Raw genomic sequence first — 8,801 nt, forward strand, 5'->3', positions numbered from 1 at the left:
GATGAAATGAAAGCTATTTCCAATGGTAAATAATAATATTTTACAGGTGGTTGTCTTCCTTTCATCACTTTGATGATGTAGACCCATTTTATTTTTACACTTATGTGGGGACTGGCACATCAGTAATGCGTATTTTTTAAAAGTGTGTCCGTTCTCTTTCGTAAGAGCGGTAAAATTACTCGTTTAATGAGGTTGAATCTTTAAATCGCACATGTTCTCATTTGCTGATTGATAAATACTAACTAATTGCATACAATCTCGCGGTTGTATGTGAGAGTGCATTCGGAAATCAACGACGAGGAACATTTATGTAATATAGGTATTCATCAACAATCGCCGCCAATCATCGCCACTTACAATGTGAGAATATTAAAATCATTGACCGTCATCGGTATACGTTTGATCAAATTGTCGTCATGTTTTGAAATGCGTTGTATAGAAATTGCGTCGCGTTCTGAGAAAACTGGGGTTAATGCATGTGCGTAAAGTGTCGTCCCAGATTAGCCTGTGCAGTCCGCACGTTAACATTCATTCCGTGTTTTAGAAAAGCTCATCACGATATTAAATTGTTATTATGATAAACCTGTCGAACAGAGTTCTCACAGGGTGGTTGTGCTACTTTTCTTTGTTGAATACTTATGTAGGAACATAAAAACCGTATATATTCCGAACAATGAACACTGAATTATCGCGCAATGTGAACACACGAGAGGGCCTACTAGTAATTGTATCTTAAAGGAGCCTTTTCACGTTTAGGTAAATTGACAAAATTAAAACAAATGTTTCAGACTCGCAAGTTTTCGTTGTAGTTATGATATTTGTGAGAAAACAGTAATTTTGAAAATTCACCATGCTCTAAAATATCCATAATATGTATCTTTTGACGATTTCAAGCCCTGAAAATTATAAAACGTTGCAACGAGAAAAGATTGAATAATTTGGAGAGTTCTGTTGTTGTTATATTTTGTGATACTACGGGGATGGCTTATTCAACGACAAACGCCACACAGTTTAACTACGCAATTTATTAGCTTAAAGGTTAGGCATAATAACGTCAAGGCTGGGATCATTTGTATTATACAGGTTCCCCCGAGAACGGCGGGAAATTTAAGAACATAATGTCTATCCCCCGTGACAAGCGGGAAGTGTGCTCGTGGAAACTATGCCGATGAATACACTAATTTGGTCTTCACACAACTAAGCTCAAAACACAAATCGTTTTGCATTGGGCAAGACTTGCGATCAGTTTTTGACAACATACATACAAGGATATTACATATCATAATATTTAACAATCAAGTATAATCGAAGAAAAACATGACAGTACAACTTTAATTTGTATACAACACTTCTATTCTTTATCCTTAAATGGTGTTTTTGAAGGCCAGAGTAAAAACCAGAGATAAAACTTCACTCAATGTAAAATAACTCTTGAAAACTGTACCCGAAAACAACCAATATGAACATGTTGCTGTGGACATTGTGTAACTCAAACATAACTGGTCATTTTAACCAATTTATAAATGTGGTTCGAATTTCAAAAAGTAAAAGTTAACTGATCAAAGTCTAGCGTAGAACTGACCAAACAATGAAAACCCCGTGCACATTCCCGCCTATGTCCGTCTGTGTGACCATCACTCACGTGACAACCATACGCATGTACCAACCGCACATGTACCTGTTTTGTGCGGTGCGTTATGTTAAGACATACGTTCTGTGCTGTACACCTTAACGCACAGAACTGAAAATTCTCTAACACTGGTACGGTCAATTACGCAGGAACCTGTCGTCGGGGGCCGAACTAAGTAGACTATTTGACAGACTGACGGTGTTCCGTACGATGTTAAGTCCCAGCCATGACGATGTGGGTTTCTAATGGAGCTCGTAATTCTCGACAACACTGGAATAGTGTTGCAGTTTAAAAAAATCATACATTTGCCTCTTTATTAGTGATTCTTTTACTATTTTGCATCTGAAATGTTTTATAGCAATAATGATTATTTTCACTTTTTGAGATATTATTAATTAATACTGGTATCAATATTTTACCACATAAAACATGCGCATGCATCTAAGGTGATAGAATAGAATACCAAGATATGAGCGATACTGTCAATGTTGTAACTCCGTCGATATTGAAGACGAGTACCATTTCACTCTTATTTGTCCTTGTTTTAGCAATATACGTAAGAAATATATTAAGAAACATTATTATGTACGACCATCAATGTTCAAATTTATTGAGCTATTGAAAACTGAAAACAAATATGTTTTGATTAAGCTTGCAAAATATATTAAAGAAAGCTTGGAAATTAGAAACGAAATTACAAATGTTAACGAAAACTGATCATCATCTTTACATGCTGTGTTATGTTATATTGAAATGTCCATTAATTCGTGTTTATATATTATACTGATATACGTGATGCTATAAATTATCATATAATAATATGTGTATATGATGATGTACTATGTACAAATAAAATAAAATATCTGTTCTGTTCTGTTCTTCAGGTAGATTACAATATATTATGTAAACTCAGGTACACCTACAACACTCATTATCAGGTCAGTTCTGGATAATTGCTTATCGATGGGGGATAATTGTTTATCAAGGGTATCTGACACTTCCGGTATTGAATGGTCAGGTCCATGATTACGTACAATTTCAGATACTCTTAAAGTTTAAGAATTGTTACAGAACCGAGGATTCAGGTTAACCGAGGATTCAGGTTAACCGAGGATTCAGGTTAACCGAGGATTCAGGTTAACGGAGGATTCAGGTTAACCGAGGAATCAGGTTAAGCTGAGGATTCAGGTTAACCTTAGAGTTCGGGTAGGGGGTTGAGGATACAGGGGGGCATGCGTATACGGGAGCTAACCGCGTTTAAGTGAGAAAGTTGTTTCAAAACTTCAAAGATGGCGTCGTTTAAGTGTTTTTCGTGAAGGAGTAGCGGATATTTTCACCCGGTAAGCCAGTTTATATTTATATTTCTTTTAAATGAATAAGCCCTTTCGGCTCTACGGTGTTTGTGCTCCCCTCGGTTTTTTGTTTCAATACCGTAGACGTCGGAATAAAAAAAGTTCTTGAAGCAAAACCGTCGACAAATTTGTTGTTTAATATCTTGAACATTGACGTCTTCGAGATGTTGGATGTTCGAATATCATTTTCTCTCATAATAAACAGTATTTGTGCATGTTTACAGTCAACTATGACATTAATCACGATTATTTTATTATCTCGACGCGTTTTTATGTCTATTAATTCATTTAATGCCGAATTATAACGGGTTAACCCCCATTTTTGGAACTAAACTTCCTTTTAAGCACATTTTTGGACCTGACTTCCAAATGATTAACAGCTCTTTCCTATGTTAGAAGGTTTTATGCGAAATAACTTTCGTGAATAAATTCCGCATTGGTGCGCATGTTTTGGAAAACATTTTCACTTGAGGAAGTCAAGAGTTATCTTTTTTCTATTAATTGTTATATTATTAATTTTTATTATTATATGTTTTATCGCGAACTTAACGCTAACATTTAGTGTGTGTAATATAAGACATTCGACGGTATTATTAACACAGTGTAATTCTTACATGTTTATTTTAACACATATGGACATACTTATGTTTGAATATGCATCAAACGGAATACTATGCCCACTAAACGGAATACTATGCTTACTATTTCCAGATATCAAGACGCCAGTTATATATGTTGAGGATGCCAAGATTAAAAAAGACGGCGTAACGAAGTTTGTACCGCTCTAGAAAGCGATAGGTACATGAAAACCCACCAATCTAACAAAAAAGATTATGTCGAAGTACCATGCCAAGCAATCACATATACGTGCAATAAAAATGTAATGAAAAACAGAAAAGGGTAAAGCCGGTTTGATACTAGTATATGGTTGATGTAACCAAATACTGCCATTGTTGCGATTCGAAATACACGAAGCAATTTGGAATACCTGACATCTGCTTAGAAGATGCATATCGGTGGATGTTTTTTTATGAAAACTTAAATATTAATTGTTTATTTAATACAATGACATTTGACGCGTTTTACCATTACGATACTGATACATGTATGTGACTTTGATGTGACACATTTTGGACGACCTTCTTTTAAACCAGTTCTGAGTTGGTCACTGTATTATAATCGCAAAAAGTGAATTTGTAGTGGATAGAAAGATTTGTGCAAATGCAATACACGATATGATTTCAGTAGAAGTGATCAATATATACATTTTGTTTTTTTCTCTTTTATACCTATGTGAATACATATTATTTATGACTGTTGTATTGAGGGAATAAAGTATTGGTTCACTTAGAAAGATTATTTCGTTTGTTCCTAACATTGCCTTCTAATCGTAAGTAATGTTAATATGTCAAATGCATAACGAATTAATTTCGACCCAAATCTTTTTTATATCATGTATGTAAGTGCTGAATACAATTAAAAATTTATGCAGAGACATCGTAGGAAGAAATGACGCAACACAGATAATGGTTTATTTTCATAACAAAGTGAGAAACTAGCATCATGACATATACGGAACAAAACGTGTAAGTAAGTAGCACTGATAGCAATTATATGTCAGACGTGTCTATGTAGACTTTATAAATAAAACAAAAACACTACAAACATCAGCTGTACATGTTTTGTTTGGTTCGTGTTTTTTTATTTGCTGTTTTAGTCCGGCTCTGTTGAAGGATATTTTCTTGCATATTCTACATTTAAACTCATATGGTCCATGAATGGGGCATGGTATCTCAATCCTCCAGTGATGTAAAATTCCTCATTACGTATACTGCAAGATGCACTTATTTTCGCCTTTAACCTGCATCATCTGAAAAGACAGTAAAAGAATGGTTAAAAAAGTTCATATCAGAATAAGGTCGACCCGTTATAAAATACATTAAATTAATTATAATATTACTGAAAGGGCTGATAAACGTTCTATTATCTCGTACATCAGCCACCACACAACCCATCTTCTTATAAATAGGTGAATTGATTCAATTGGTCGGCAGATTTTTCGTACAGCATTATTATTATTCTACAGTAAGTAACGTGATTAAGAAAACACTTATATTTCACCACGTAACATGCTATAAAACTATAATATTGAAGTACACATATATAATTTATTCAAGATGGGTAGGTCATGTCAAGCTCTTTTACATATGAAAGAGATGTTTGTCATTTGGAAGTCAGGTCCCAAAATGTGCTTAAAAGAAAGTCAGTTCCAAATAAGGGGGTTAAACAATTAATGTTTGCCAATAAATTAATTATCAGTGATAAAATGGCGTCAGTAGAATGAAATAATCATGATTTTATTTATATTTTATTGTTCACGTGTGTCAATACTGTGTATTATAAGAGAAAATGATATTTGTGCATCCAATTTATCGAACGTCCCGTAAGTAGACAACAGATTTGTGGACGGTTTTCCTTCAATAACATTTTTATCCCGACGACTACTATCTTTAAACAAAAAACCGAGGGAAGCACAAACACCGGGGAGCCGAAACGGCGTATTCATTTAAAATTATTATAAATACAAAGGGGCTTACCGGGTGAAAATATCCTCCCTTCCTTTAAGAAAACCCAACAAACGACGCCATCTTTGAAGTTTTGCAACAACTTTCTCACTTAAACGCGGTTAGCTCCCGTATACGCATGCCCCCCTGAGTATATAAACCTGAAGTTATATTGAAGGCTCGGTCTATTTGGATCTAAATTATTTCTTTGGCGAATACCCGGGAAGCCGGGGTAAATTTGACCTACTTTGGCTCTAAATTAATCTTTCTCCCCTGAAAGGTCACAGGGGCAGGTCGGGCTACTATAACCTCGTGAAGAGGCCAGTAGGACCTGTAAATAAACTCTGAAATACACACATGAAGGGGGGGTGGTTTTGGAAAGGATGTTTTTGTTGTTTTTGGAGCTTTTGGAATGTATCTAAACTTAATATATTTCTGACGTGGTATATATATTTTAAATGTCTAATGTTTGACTTTGGTTGAAAAATGCTGAAATAAAAGGTGTGTTTATAATGTAAATAAACTGTAGTTGTAGAAACAAATGACTTATTCAATTTCTACTAGCTCGGCTAGTGTACAAGTTACATGGAAATTTTCCAAATGGACTGGTGGCAGCATCCGTAAATAAGACCACAGGTTCTTGACTAAATTAAAATTTAGTTAAGATAATTTGTGCAAGGTTTAACTTTGATTGCTACCATCGAAGTACTAAATTTTGCGACAATATAACAAAAATCTGGCAAGCATCGTGTTACAATAATAAAATAAGTGGGAGGGTGGGTGGTAAATGTTAACTTGTGAAAACCATAGAGCGACATACCCTGATACGCGACGAGCAGGTAAAAGACCGCCAATTTGCACGGGCAGTGGTTTTGTACTTAGTGGACGAGTCTATGTGTTACAGTAGACTGGGTAGGATGGGTTATACCATTGGGGTTTGGGTTTCGGCGATCTCTTAGGAAAATAGCGTTTGCGTTGAATAAGGCAGTTTGTTCTTGAGCGAATAAACATTATTATATAAAGTATAAAATTCATAACTCATTGTATGACTCTGAGCACGGATGGCCGAGTGGTCTAAGCGATGGAATTTTACTCCAGGGGTCAGTGGTTCGAGCCCAGTTGATGTTTGTTTTTCTTTGTTTGAGTTTATTCTTGTTTTTTTTTTACTGGAGCTGTTTAGATCTGATGTGAACATTTATCAATATAAAGCATTTTATGACAAACCTCAATACATGCCAAAATCTGTGAAAAGGCCCCTTTAAGCGTATTTGATTTAAGACTGATGTGATAGACGTACATTTCTCAACAGTAAAAACTCAATTAAATTAATTGCTATTATTCCCTTGCAAAGTTAAGTTTTCGTTTTCTGTCCGAAGTATTGTTATTACTCCATAAGCCATGACCAATTAAAACACGCGCACACATATAGCGCATTGGAAATTAAAATGAAAAAAGTATAGATTCATATGGTTATAATCAGTGTTATGTGATATTATGAGACTGATGAGTTTATTATGAGTAAAATGTAAGTATTTTATCTGATAATTGGATATGTTTACGAAAATATTAATAGTGAGGATTTAAACATTAACGTTACAGTAGTTTTCGCGTACTAGTATATAATGCAGCAAAGAATTGTTTTTAACAATATTACGCTTTCTTTTACTTTGAACAGATCGACCAGGTTTTTTTTCAAATGATCGAGCCACCACACGATACGACGCATGCTCTAAGGTATGTAATTCTCTCTTTTATGTCAAGTCTTTCAGATAGGTAGCATGCATTTGATATCACTGTGAACTTCTTGCTGTACAATACGAAATGTTTGACACAAAGAGTGTTTTTCACTAATATCTACGTCCGCATTATGGTATTTTTATATGCACTAGAAGCCTTCGTAAAAAAGCGATTTCATCAACATTGCAAACCTTGTAAGCTTTTATTAAAAATCAAGCAAACAGTATAAAAATATACATTATTTATAAATACCGCATGCCTTACCTTATTACCGTGAAGTGCATTAATGTTTTTTTTATATATTTCATTTCATATCTTTGAATATACAACGTTGTTATCAAGTATACTTACTGTGGATGTGGCGACCCAGTGTTGGCATCTTGGTGGGTTTATAGTTAGCCAAAACGACAACCCGGTAGAACGGCAAATACTTGCCGAAAGACCAATTCATGTTTTTCGTATTAGCGGGTTTAAAGGACGCCAACATATGGACACGCCCGCACGAAAAAGGGCACCGATGCAGCAATTATAATAATTTTCGTTCTTTCCAATTGGATTGTTGTTGTTTTGACGCCCTTCAGCACCAACCGCCATCACGAAAGAACGACACATGTCTGAATTGTTTCGTATCGGCGCATATATTTGTCGTTATGGCGGGTTGTCGTTTTCGCGCCCTTCAAACCCTTCATCACGCCAGAACGATAAAAGATAAACCAAAGGCGCAGATACAACAAGCATGCTCACGAGAATAAGAGAGTTATCACTTTTCGCGTTTACTTTATGAATCAATAATGAATACTGGTGGGTTTTAAAGTCTTCAAGAAGCGGCAAGCCTAAACGACAAGTAGCTTCATGGCGGATATATCTGTCGTGTTGGCTACCTCAATACCGGCCAACATGCCAGAACGGTCTTGTTCCATTAAAAAATACAAATGATCATCGCTCTGTGAAAATGTGGTGCAATGCATTTAAATAAAGTGCTGTACCAGATAAGCCTGAGCAGTCCACATAGGCTTATCAGGAACGAAACTTTCAGCATTTATTGTATTTTTTGGTTAAACAAAGTCTCTGCGTAGAGATGATTTACTTGAGGCGGAAAGTGCGTCCCCGAATAGCCTTTGTGAACTGCACAAGCTTATCTGCCAGACACTTTACGCACATGAATAAGCCCCGATTTTCCAGAGCTAGATCAAATACAATTACGTGAATTATGTACATTATATGTATGTATTATATTGTTTGAAGCAATTATATACATAGTATGTAGTTAGACCCTTTACATCTCCTGTCAATGCTGATATCATTGTGCTCGCGTTGCTTCTTTCAAGGAAATGTATGGTCTTCAAATGAGGCCGATTAAAGGCACATCTTCCTCGATCGTTCTGAAACACGCCCGACAATTACCAGTCTCAAAATACTGTTATCAAACAAATTGTTTTCCGGTCGGCTTGTCTCGCGAATCGTCATCGACTTTACTGGAAATATGTCGTCTGCCAATTGAACACACTTCACGGTCGA

General features: G+C 35.6%; 1 protein-coding gene across 2 annotated transcripts in view; it reads right to left on the minus strand.

Annotated features, from left to right (window-relative positions):
• LOC127837041 (apical junction component 1 homolog) overlaps positions 1-8,801 on the minus strand; it is a 223,371-nt gene that overhangs the window by 80,413 nt on the left and 134,157 nt on the right. The gene's annotated exons all lie outside the window — the stretch shown is intronic.

The sequence above is a fragment of the Dreissena polymorpha genome, chromosome 7 (assembly GCF_020536995.1).
Source record: "Dreissena polymorpha isolate Duluth1 chromosome 7, UMN_Dpol_1.0, whole genome shotgun sequence".
In the NCBI taxonomy this organism is placed as follows: Eukaryota; Metazoa; Mollusca; class Bivalvia; order Myida; family Dreissenidae; genus Dreissena; species Dreissena polymorpha.